The following is a 13,570-nucleotide window of genomic DNA, read 5'->3' as shown; positions in this document are numbered from 1 at the left end:
TAAAATGGAATAAAAAATGAAAAATTACTTCGACACTTCTATATAGTGGGACGGTGCATTTACTTCTTATAAGAGGAGTGTGATAAAATACAACAGTCCTCGAGAATGAAAATGCATCACAAGTATGGGGGCAAACGGCTTTTGGCAGTTCTTGATGCACGGCTAGCGGCCGCTCTGTTGGCATCGCCGCGTTGCGTTCCGCTGTCGAGTTTCTCATTTTTGCGCGTTTTTTTTGCGTAGTTGTTAAGTAACGGTTTGAAAATGGAAAACGTAAACAGATCGAACACATTGAACGTTATTTTCGACAAGGAAGCTGTACGCCCTACGGCATACGAGGCTCACGACTGGATTATTGACGAACTCGGTCTTACCAACACCGAAACGTACGGAGTCCAGTGGGACTTTATTACCGGAACCCTGTTTATGAAATTCAATGATCCGGAAATGTGCGAAATGATCGTACAGGAAAACGGTGGAAAACGCAAGTTTAAATATCGTGACGGAAGCGTTTGCGACGTGACCGTGTGCCACGCGGGTTACGGTATTCGTCAAGTTCGTATTTTCAATCTTCCCTTTGAAATACCTACGCAAATGATCGCTCGTGGTCTCATGCCGTATGGGAATGTGCTTTCAGTGGCGAATGAGAAATGGGGTAGTGGTTTTCGACTACAAGTTTACAACGGAGTAAGAAGTGTTCTTATTGAACTGAAACAGCACATCCCGTCCTTTCTTGTCATAGGCGGTTACAGGGCATTTATATCGTACAATGGACAGCCACAGACGTGCTCGTACTGCAATGCAACCGATCATTTTCGACAAAATTGTCCGAACAGACGTCGCCCTGTGCAGCTCCCGCTCGGCGGTGATAGCGCACAAACGCAGAAAACTTCGTATGCGTCTGTAGCGTTGGGTGTTGCTCCGATTCGACCCTCGTCACTCCCTGTGACAGAGGCTGCGTGCGAATCGGCTGCGACCCCGACGAACACGGACAATGTCATGGACATAACAGAAATTGATGAAAAAGCCGTCATTCCAGAAAATTCTCTCCGCAATAATGCGACAAACGTTACGGTCGTGGCTGACGTTCACCCACAGCCACCAAAAAGTGACGACACTGAATCAGAAATTTTTCCGACCAACACGCAAAATTCAGAGAGTGGACGCAGCCCTGCTGCTGTCCCCTCAGAAAAGCGTGTTTCTCGTAAAGACCCCAGTCCATCCCCGTGTAGGAGATCGGTGAGCTATTCACCGAATAAATCTTCGAAAAGGAAACATAGACGGGGCCGTGGAAACGGAATATCGGATGCAACTTCTAAATCCGATCAACAATGCCCTGTGACAGTCGTCCCTGTTGCGTCGCATGAAACAGAAGCAGATCGCCGGCGCGACGCAACTGTTCGACATCTAAGGGAATTTCTAAACAAGCAAGAGAAAGAAATCAGCGTACAACCGGTCGTAACTGAGGCTGTATTATCAGCGCCAATTAAACGAAAAGCAGACGAAATGCACGAGTGTCGTGCTCGGCACACAGCCCACGTCCCGACGGACGACATTCGTGCCGTCCATGCCATGCAAATCGATCCGCCACATATGCACGTACCGATGGAAACCAACAATGATCCTCCCCGCTCAGATCAACAACGCAGTACTGTTTGGTCCGAAGATGTTTGAGCATAAACTCTGTTGAAAATTAGTTGCAATACTCCTTACATACAAAACAAACTATTCGAAGAATGAAATTATTTCCATTTACACCCTGTCTCCCGTAGCTAATGTTTCTCTGTTTCTTTCTCCACTTCCAATGCCTGCCTGTTATACGCAAATAAAAGATTTATCTATTCTTACCCTAAATATAAACGGGATTTCTGCAGTTCACAAAATTTTATCCCTAGTCGATTTTATACATTACAGTCGTTTTGACGTAATATTCCTTCAGGAAGTTACAGCAAACATCCTCAATAACATAAATGGATATGATGTCATTTATAACATTAACAATAATATAAAATGCGGTACCGCGATTTTATACAAAAATTCCCTACAGCCAGACAATGTCCAAACGTTGCCAAGCGGACGCGCAATTGCGTGCAATATACAAAGCATGAGATTTATCAATATTTACGCCCCCTCAGGGACAGATAATAGACGAATGCGCGCAGCATTTTTCAATCACGAGATAGTTCCCTTGTTTGATACCACACGTCCAATAATTCTCGGTGGCGATTTTAACTGTGTAACAGACCCATCCGACCAGCACCCTACGGCCACTACATGTCCTGAATTAGTGAAACTGTTGACCGCCAAAGATCTGCGAGACACGTGGCGTCTCCTCCACCCACATACAACGCAGTATACGCACATATACAATAGTGGAGCAAGCAGGATAGACCGCATATACGTCTCTCAACAGATTGCAAACAACCTAAATAGCGTAGACATCATCCCTGTCGCGTTTAGCGACCACTGCGGTTATGTTGCTGCCATCCACCTACAGCGTACAAATGAAACACCTACTCCCAGGTTGTGGAAGCTTAATACGAAACATCTTGCCGCGAGAGACTTCCGCTCGAAAATGCAATCTGTATGGCAGCTTTGCCTGCAGAAAGAGAAAAACTACAGCTCAGCACTAGAGTGGTGGACTTTTTACGCAAAGCCGCAAATTAGGATGATTGCTCAATGTTATAGCCAGGAGGTATCCTTCTGGACGCAGCGCACAACAGAATTTTACCAACAATGCCTCAAAGACGCGTTAAACGCCCCCGTCGGACCAAATGAAAATCTCCGCCTCCGCTTAAACCGTATTAAAGCAAAGATTCTCCGTATACATAACGAAAAGGCGAAAGGGATTTTGGTCCGAAGTCGCGCCTTGTGCGCTCTGGACGACGAAGAACCGTCGTCCTATCATCTCGCGCGTGAAAAAACACGGGCAAGACGTAAACACGTAGAATCGATAACGACTGCGTCAGGCGAGCGCCTTACGCGGAAAACAGACATTCTCCAACATATTACAGCCCACTACACGGACTTATTTCGAGACGTTGCGACAGACGACGTAGCGCTAAATTATTTGCTATGCGACCTGCAGACTGACATTTCGAACGCAGACAGAGAACAGTTGATAGCAGAGATGACAGTACAGAACTCAAAACCTATTGTACAATCGTGCTCTAAAGGAAAGTCGCCGGGACCTGATGGCCTGCCAACCGAATTCTATCAGGTCTACTGGGACATCTTTGGGCAAAAACTCACCGACATAGTAAATGAAGTAATTCGTGGTACCAATATTCCCGCAAAATTTCTGGAAGGTCGAGTTGTGCTCGTCCCAAAAACGCAACATACATGTCGTGTCCAAGATTTCCGGCCCATCACGTTACTCAATACTGACTACAAAATAGTTGCAAGGTGCCTTGCAGCAAAGATGAAGCCAGTCATGAACAAAGCTATCAGCTCTTACCAAACGTGCGGAGTAACACACCACAATATTTTCCACGCAGCGTCCTTATACCGAGACATAGTAGCTCACACGGCAGTCCATAAATTATCGACAGCTATTCTATCCATTGACTTTGCGAACGCTTTCGATCGCATAAGCCACAAATACTTGCTACAGGTCATGACAAAAATGGGATTCGGACGAGAATTTATCAAAATTATCGAAAATATTCTGACGGGAGCAAGATCAATAGTCACATTAAACGGATGGCAAACTAAACCGATCCCTATTTGCCGCTCTGTCAGGCAAGGATGTCCGCTGTCAATGTTCTTATTCGTGATCGCCATAGACCCGCTTCTCAGAACAATAGGCAGGACGTCAAAAGGTGTACAAATACACAATGCTTCCTTTAAATGTGTGGCATACGCAGATGACGTAGGCGCTTTCATTGACCACACAGCAGACATAGACTCGATACGCGCCTCCCTTCATCAGTATGAAAGGGCGTCTGGAGCAGCGATAAATACTAATAAAACTGTTCTACTTCCACTGGGTCTGCTAGCCACCGATATTGTCCGCCCATGGTATAGAATAGTGAGAGACCATCAAGTATTGGGTCTAGACATAACTGCGTGCCCACAGCATATGCAAGCACGGAATTGGAGAAGAATTCTCAACTCCATTAAAGGCCTCTGCAAATGCCATGCAACCCGGCACCTTAACTTGCACCAGAAAGTCAAATTAATCAATTGCTTTATTCTCTCAAAGGCGTGGTATATGGCGCAACTGCTTAGCGTGCCAAAACAAATAGGACGCGCTATATCTCAGGCAGTATACTGGTTACTCTGGCGCCACGAAATTTTTAAAGTGCGAGCAGCAGTTTGTGTCTTGGACCCGTCACATGGAGGACTCGGGCTAGTAGACTTCAGTCGAAAATGTGCAGCGTTGCTTGTCAACCGCACCGCTGAAATGCAGGCCGGCTATCCCGATGGATCGACAGCATCCCTGCTAGAAATCTATCGGCCAGAATCTGAAAGCGCCCCAGTATCGGTGGCCAACATTCCTTACCGTATGTCCTTTGTACGAGACTATATTCTAAATAAAAGCTATATCCTCCGCACGGCCACGAATCCACACAGGACAGCACGGCAACTATATACTGAATTGATGGGACAACCCCCACTTAGTAAATTGGAAGTCCACTTACCTACTGTTAACTGGAAGCAGGTGTGGTCAAATGTTAATAGCAGTATTCTCCCGTCCGATGTGTCTGCGTTATGGTACAAACTAGTCAACAACACACTGCCCACCAATCAGCGTTTAGCCGATATTCAGCTTCTTGCCTCCCCCAACTGTAGCAGATGTGGCATGCCTGACACCAGAGAACACCGTCTGCAATGCCAATCTGTTTCCGATGTGTGGAGGACTTGCCAGATAATGGTGGCTCTCATCACGCGAACTACTCCGGCGCGCGTCTCAGTTGACAGTGTCATTGTACCTGATTTCAAATATTTCCCGCGGCCAAAACACAATACTGCTGTGTGGTTGTTGGGCCACACTGTTTACGCCCTCATTGACCGGCAAATTCACGATGCGCTCACCTTTTTGACTCATATTTGGGACCAATATTGTAAGATCAAAAATAGTAATAAACACAAAGAATATTTTGCTAATTTTTTATCATCTGCATTGCATCATGCGTATGCGAGACAACTGTAAGATGATTCCGAGCCCCTTTTATTTGTATCAATGGTCTTTCAGTCTCGCCATTGAGCTTTGATGATACGCACACTGACCTTATTTGCGTCTTACGCGCAGGTTCATCAAAATTAAGTTTAGATATATAGTTAGTGTTAGCTGGTGAAATATAACCAGTTTCCATTCATTTGTCTATCTTTGTTATGTGCCAGCCTGTAAACAAGTATACCTATGACTATTTTTGGAAAAAGTAATAAAATGGACAAAGTTACAGAAAGAGAGTAACTGAGTAATAGGATGAGGTTCCAGTTTTAGTCTTCAATAAACAAAAAAAAAAAAAAAAAAATACACCGGTAAAAAAAAAAGAAAAAAAACACCGGTTCTCGTCCGATAAAAAAAAAAAAAAAAAAAATACACCGGTTCTCGTCCAAAAAAGACAAAAAAAAAAAAAAATACACCGGTTCTCGTCCGATCAAAAAAAAAAAAAAAAAAAAAAAAATACACCGGTTCTCGTCCGATCACCGAAGTTAAGCAACATCGGGCCCGAAGAAAAAAAAAAGAAAAAAAAGAATAAAAAAAATAAATAAAAAAAAAGAAGAAAAAAAACAAAAAAAAATAAAAAAAAAAAATACACCGGTTCTCGTCCGATCAAAAAAAAAAAAAAAAAAAATACACCGGTTCTCGTCCGATCACCGAAGTTAAGCAACATCGGGCCCGGTTAGTACTTGGATGGGTGACCGCCTGGGAACACCGGGTGCTGTTGGCTCTATCTCATTTTTTCATTTTTACGTCGCTGCACCTGCCAGCCCTCTTTTCATACTAACTTTCAGGTGTTGACAAAGATGCTTCCACAAGCATTTTAAACTACTGTATCAAACGTAAGATACGAAATTGCAGTAATGGAGTCAGTTTGAGCAAGAATGTGCGAAAGAAGAGTGCTAGAACGCCTCGGAAATAACAACACACTATGAATCGACAGATGAGTTTTGAAATACGTCAGGGCCTACTGTTTTGTAGCAGTGCTAAATTCCGCAAAGTAAATAAACAAAAACAAACAAACAAAAAAGAAGAAGAAGAAGAAGAAGAAGAAATAAAATCTTCTGTTCTCGTCCGATCACCGAAGTGAAGCAGCAACGTTAGTACTCAGTTGGGTGAGCGCATGGGAACTCTGGCTGTGTTCATTTTTCGCTTTTTAGTCGCTACTCCTGCCAGCCCTCTTTAAAAAAAAAAAAAAAAAGAAAAAAAAAAAATAAAAAATAAAAAAAAAAAAATTGAATGTTCCAACCTCCATAAATCTCGTAGACACAGGTAAGACTCAATATGTCTCAGGAACAACTACTGTATATGATTAATGCGTTGTGTGATAGTGTACAACTTTCTGAATAGTGAAGTAGCCTCTGGAAAGTGATCAGTCAACTCCCCAACGAACGTACGAGTGAGTTATTTGAAAAAACGGGAACGCTGTTAATGAATAAAAGAAAAATTCGAGCTCAGAGAAACAAAACAACTAATATAAAGTTTAAAATGGAATAAAAAATGAAAAATTACTTCGACACTTCTATATAGTGGGACGGTGCATTTACTTCTTATAAGAGGAGTGTGTTAAAATACAACAGTCCTCGAGAATGAAAATGTATCACAAGTATGGTGGCAAACTGCTTTTCACAGTTCTTGATGAACAAAATAATGTATGGTACAAAGGAAGCGATGTTGCGGAAATACTGCATTTTAAACGACCATCACAAGCAGTTAGAAAGAATGTTAACAAAGAAGATCAACAGTCACTAAAAACCCTCAATATTTCTAAGAATATGAACTTAAAAGGAATTCATAAATCGACAAAATTCATCAATAAAAGGGGACTGACATCCTTATTGCTGAAACATAGAACAGTATCTTCAGAAAAAGTTGTACATCAGATTATAAATGATTTCCAGTTAAATATAGATTTACCGAAAAGAACTAAAGAACAAAGATGCATTGGCGAAATAATTAAACGTTTTCCAAACGAAAATGCTGAGCGGCAGTTTTATGTAAAACCTTACAGGATCGACTTGTATTTTAAAAAATATAGAATTGCTGTTGAATGTGATGAAAATGGTCACAAATATCGGAATAAAGAAAAAGAATTTCAAAGACAAAAATTCATCGAAACCAAGTTAAAATGTGTGTTTATTCGCTTTAATCCAGACGACCAAAACTTCGACATTAAAGATGTTATATGTAATATAGAAACAGCAATACAACAAAAAATTTTTGACTGAAAGGGGAAAGGGGGAAAGCAACAGTCGTACACAATTTACCCTCCACCTCAAATTATATACTGGCTTATGGAGTATAGATACGTAATCGCTAGGTTTACGTGAGTTACAGAGTCATTATTTTTAAAACATCACCTACACCTAAGCTACAGGTAAGGTAAAGCCGATTTTGCTCATTGCTAAAGAGCTACTCTAATATCGGAAAGCGTTGGCATTACTGATGCAATTTTGGAAGGTGAATTGCTATGGGCTGTAGAGAGAATCGAACGTTTGCTCGTGAACAGAGTCTTATTAGTACCATGTATTTGGCAGCAGCCGGCTATTTCAGTTGTGGTGTAACAGCTACCGCGTTAGTCTCCCGAGCAGAAGACCCGCGTTCGAAACTTGCCATAGGCGAAATTTTAATTGAATGTTCCAACCTCCATAAATCTCGTAGACACAGGTAAGACTCAATATGTCTCAGGAACAACTACTGTATATGATTAATGCGTTGTGTGATAGTGTACAACTTTCTGAATAGTGAAGTAGCCTCTGGAAAGTGATCAGTCAACTCCCCAACGAACGTACGAGTGAGTTATTTGAAAAAACGGGAACGCTGTTAATGAATAAAAGAAAAATTCGAGCTCAGAGAAACAGAACAACTAATATAAAGTTTAAAATGGAATAAAAAATGAAAAATTACTTCGACACTTCTATATACTGGGACGGTGCATTTACTTCTTATAAGAGGAGTGTGTTAAAATACAACAGTCCTCGAGAATGAAAATGTATCACAAGTATGGTGGCAAACGGCTTTTCACAGTTCTTGATGAACAAAATAATGTATGGTACAAAGGAAGCGATGTTGCGGAAATACTGCATTTTAAACGACCATCACAAGCAGTTAGAAAGAATGTTAACAAAGAAGATCAACAGTCACTAAAAACCCTCAATATTTCTAAGAATATGAACTTAAAAGGAATTCATAAATCGACAAAATTCATCAATAAAAGGGGACTGACATCCTTATTGCTGAAACATAGAACAGTATCTTCAGAAAAAGTTGTACATCAGATTATAAATGATTTCCAGTTAAATATAGATTTACCGAAAAGAACTAAAGAACAAAGATGCACTGGCGAAATAATTAAACGTTTCCAAACGAAAATGCTGAGCGGCAATTTTATGTAAAACCTTACAGGATCGACTTGTATTTTAAAAAATATAGAATTGCTGTTGAATGTGATGAAAATGGTCACAAATATCGGAATAAAGAAAAAGAATTTCAAAGACAAAAATTCATCGAAACCAAGATAAAATGTGTGTTTATTCGCTTTAATCCAGACGACCAAAACTTCGACATTAAAGATGTTATATGTAATATAGAAACAGCAATACAACAAAAAATTCTTGACTGAAAGGGGAAAGGGGGAAAGCAACAGTCGTACACAATTTACCCTCCACCTCAAATTATATACTGGCTTATGGAGTATAGATACGTAATCGCTAGGTTTACGTGAGTTACAGAGTCATTATTTTTAAAACATCACCTACACCTAAGCTACAGGTAAGGTAAAGCCGATTTTGCTCATTGCTAAAGAGCTACTCTAATATCGGAAAGCGTTGGCATTACTGATGCAATTTTGGAAGGTGAATTGCTATGGGCTGTAGAGAGAATCGAACGTTTGCTCGTGAACAGAGTCTTATTAGTACCATGTATTTGGCGGCAGCCGGCTATTTCAGTTGTGGTGTAACAGCTACCGCGTTAGTCTCCCGAGCAGAAGACCCGCGTTCGAAACTTGCCATAGGCGAAATTTTAATTGAATGTTCCAACCTCCATAAATCTCGTAGACACAGGTAAGACTCAATATGTCTCAGGAACAACTACTGTATATGATTAATGCGTTGTGTGATAGTGTACAACTTTCTGAATAGTGAAGTAGCCTCTGGAAAGTGATCAGTCAACTCCCCAACGAACGTACGAGTGAGTTATTTGAAAAAACGGGAACGCTGTTAATGAATAAAAGAAAAATTCGAGCTCAGAGAAACAAAACAACTAATATAAAATTTAAAATGGAATAAAAAATGAAAAATTACTTCGACACTTCTATATAGTGGGACGGTGCATTTACTTCTTATAAGAGGAGTGTGTTAAAATACAACAGTCCTCGAGAATGAAAATGTATCACAAGTATGGTGGCAAACTGCTTTTCACAGTTCTTGATGAACAAAATAATGTATGGTACAAAGGAAGCGATGTTGCGGAAATACTGCATTTTAAACGACCATCACAAGCAGTTAGAAAGAATGTTAACAAAGAAGATCAACAGTCACTAAAAACCCTCAATATTTCTAAGAATATGAACTTAAAAGGAATTCATAAATCGACAAAATTCATCAATAAAAGGGGACTGACATCCTTATTGCTGAAACATAGAACAGTATCTTCAGAAAAAGTTGTACATCAGATTATAAATGATTTCCAGTTAAATATAGATTTACCGAAAAGAACTAAAGAACAAAGATGCATTGGCGAAATAATTAAACGTTTTCCAAACGAAAATGCTGAGCGGCAGTTTTATGTAAAACCTTACAGGATCGACTTGTATTTTAAAAAATATAGAATTGCTGTTGAATGTGATGAAAATGGTCACAAATATCGGAATAAAGAAAAAGAATTTCAAAGACAAAAATTCATCGAAACCAAGTTAAAATGTGTGTTTATTCGCTTTAATCCAGACGACCAAAACTTCGACATTAAAGATGTTATATGTAATATAGAAACAGCAATACAACAAAAAATTCTTGACTGAAAGGGGAAAGGGGGAAAGCAACAGTCGTACACAATTTACCCTCCACCTCAAATTATATACTGGCTTATGGAGTATAGATACGTAATCGCTAGGTTTACGTGAGTTACAGAGTCATTATTTTTAAAACATCACCTACACCTAAGCTACAGGTAAGGTAAAGCCGATTTTGCTCATTGCTAAAGAGCTACTCTAATATCGGAAAGCGTTGGCATTACTGATGCAATTTTGGAAGGTGAATTGCTATGGGCTGTAGAGAGAATCGAACGTTTGCTCGTGAACAGAGTCGTATTAGTACCATGTATTTTGGCGGCAGCCGGCTATTTCAGTTGTGGTGTAACAGCTACCGCGTTAGTCTCCCGAGCAGAAGACCCGCGTTCGAAACTTGCCATAGGCGAAATTTTAATTCAATGTTCCAACCTCCATAAATCTCGTAGACACAGGTAAGACTCAATATGTCTCAGGAACAACTACTGTATATGATTAATGCGTTGTGTGATAGTGTACAACTTTCTGAATAGTGAAGTAGCCTCTGGAAAGTGATCAGTCAACTCCCCAACGAACGTACGAGTGAGTTATTTGAAAAAACGGGAACGCTGTTAATGAATAAAAGAAAAAGTCGAGCTCAGAGAAACAAAACAAGTAATATAAAATTTAAAATGGAATAAAAAATGAAAAATTACTTCGACACTTCTATATAGTGGGACGGTGCATTTACTTCTTATAAGAGGAGTGTGATAAAATACAACAGTCCTCGAGAATGAAAATGCATCACAAGTATGGGGGCAAACGGCTTTTGGCAGTTCTTGATGCACGGCTAGCGGCCGCTCTGTTGGCATCGCCGCGTTGCGTTCCGCTGTCGAGTTTCTCATTTTTGCGCGTTTTTTTTGCGTAGTTGTTAAGTAACGGTTTGAAAATGGAAAACGTAAACAGATCGAACACATTGAACGTTATTTTCGACAAGGAAGCTGTACGCCCTACGGCATACGAGGCTCACGACTGGATTATTGACGAACTCGGTCTTACCAACACCGAAACGTACGGAGTCCAGTGGGACTTTATTACCGGAACCCTGTTTATGAAATTCAATGATCCGGAAATGTGCGAAATGATCGTACAGGAAAACGGTGGAAAACGCAAGTTTAAATATCGTGACGGAAGCGTTTGCGACGTGACCGTGTGCCACGCGGGTTACGGTATTCGTCAAGTTCGTATTTTCAATCTTCCCTTTGAAATACCTACGCAAATGATCGCTCGTGGTCTCATGCCGTATGGGAATGTGCTTTCAGTGGCGAATGAGAAATGGGGTAGTGGTTTTCGACTACAAGTTTACAACGGAGTAAGAAGTGTTCTTATTGAACTGAAACAGCACATCCCGTCCTTTCTTGTCATAGGCGGTTACAGGGCATTTATATCGTACAATGGACAGCCACAGACGTGCTCGTACTGCAATGCAACCGATCATTTTCGACAAAATTGTCCGAACAGACGTCGCCCTGTGCAGCTCCCGCTCGGCGGTGATAGCGCACAAACGCAGAAAACTTCGTATGCGTCTGTAGCGTTGGGTGTTGCTCCGATTCGACCCTCGTCACTCCCTGTGACAGAGGCTGCGTGCGAATCGGCTGCGACCCCGACGAACACGGACAATGTCATGGACATAACAGAAATTGATGAAAAAGCCGTCATTCCAGAAAATTCTCTCCGCAATAATGCGACAAACGTTACGGTCGTGGCTGACGTTCACCCACAGCCACCAAAAAGTGACGACACTGAATCAGAAATTTTTCCGACCAACACGCAAAATTCAGAGAGTGGACGCAGCCCTGCTGCTGTCCCCTCAGAAAAGCGTGTTTCTCGTAAAGACCCCAGTCCATCCCCGTGTAGGAGATCGGTGAGCTATTCACCGAATAAATCTTCGAAAAGGAAACATAGACGGGGCCGTGGAAACGGAATATCGGATGCAACTTCTAAATCCGATCAACAATGCCCTGTGACAGTCGTCCCTGTTGCGTCGCATGAAACAGAAGCAGATCGCCGGCGCGACGCAACTGTTCGACATCTAAGGGAATTTCTAAACAAGCAAGAGAAAGAAATCAGCGTACAACCGGTCGTAACTGAGGCTGTATTATCAGCGCCAATTAAACGAAAAGCAGACGAAATGCACGAGTGTCGTGCTCGGCACACAGCCCACGTCCCGACGGACGACATTCGTGCCGTCCATGCCATGCAAATCGATCCGCCACATATGCACGTACCGATGGAAACCAACAATGATCCTCCCCGCTCAGATCAACAACGCAGTACTGTTTGGTCCGAAGATGTTTGAGCATAAACTCTGTTGAAAATTAGTTGCAATACTCCTTACATACAAAACAAACTATTCGAAGAATGAAATTATTTCCATTTACACCCTGTCTCCCGTAGCTAATGTTTCTCTGTTTCTTTCTCCACTTCCAATGCCTGCCTGTTATACGCAAATAAAAGATTTATCTATTCTTACCCTAAATATAAACGGGATTTCTGCAGTTCACAAAATTTTATCCCTAGTCGATTTTATACATTACAGTCGTTTTGACGTAATATTCCTTCAGGAAGTTACAGCAAACATCCTCAATAACATAAATGGATATGATGTCATTTATAACATTAACAATAATATAAAATGCGGTACCGCGATTTTATACAAAAATTCCCTACAGCCAGACAATGTCCAAACGTTGCCAAGCGGACGCGCAATTGCGTGCAATATACAAAGCATGAGATTTATCAATATTTACGCCCCCTCAGGGACAGATAATAGACGAATGCGCGCAGCATTTTTCAATCACGAGATAGTTCCCTTGTTTGATACCACACGTCCAATAATTCTCGGTGGCGATTTTAACTGTGTAACAGACCCATCCGACCAGCACCCTACGGCCACTACATGTCCTGAATTAGTGAAACTGTTGACCGCCAAAGATCTGCGAGACACGTGGCGTCTCCTCCACCCACATACAACGCAGTATACGCACATATACAATAGTGGAGCAAGCAGGATAGACCGCATATACGTCTCTCAACAGATTGCAAACAACCTAAATAGCGTAGACATCATCCCTGTCGCGTTTAGCGACCACTGCGGTTATGTTGCTGCCATCCACCTACAGCGTACAAATGAAACACCTACTCCCAGGTTGTGGAAGCTTAATACGAAACATCTTGCCGCGAGAGACTTCCGCTCGAAAATGCAATCTGTATGGCAGCTTTGCCTGCAGAAAGAGAAAAACTACAGCTCAGCACTAGAGTGGTGGACTTTTTACGCAAAGCCGCAAATTAGGATGATTGCTCAATGTTATAGCCAGGAGGTATCCTTCTGGACGCAGCGCACAACAGAATTTTACCAACAA

This window comes from Schistocerca americana, chromosome 1, assembly GCF_021461395.2.
Source record: "Schistocerca americana isolate TAMUIC-IGC-003095 chromosome 1, iqSchAmer2.1, whole genome shotgun sequence".
In the NCBI taxonomy this organism is placed as follows: Eukaryota; Metazoa; Arthropoda; class Insecta; order Orthoptera; family Acrididae; genus Schistocerca; species Schistocerca americana.
The sequence above is the reverse complement of the archived record's forward strand: the minus strand, read 5'-3'. Positions refer to the sequence as shown.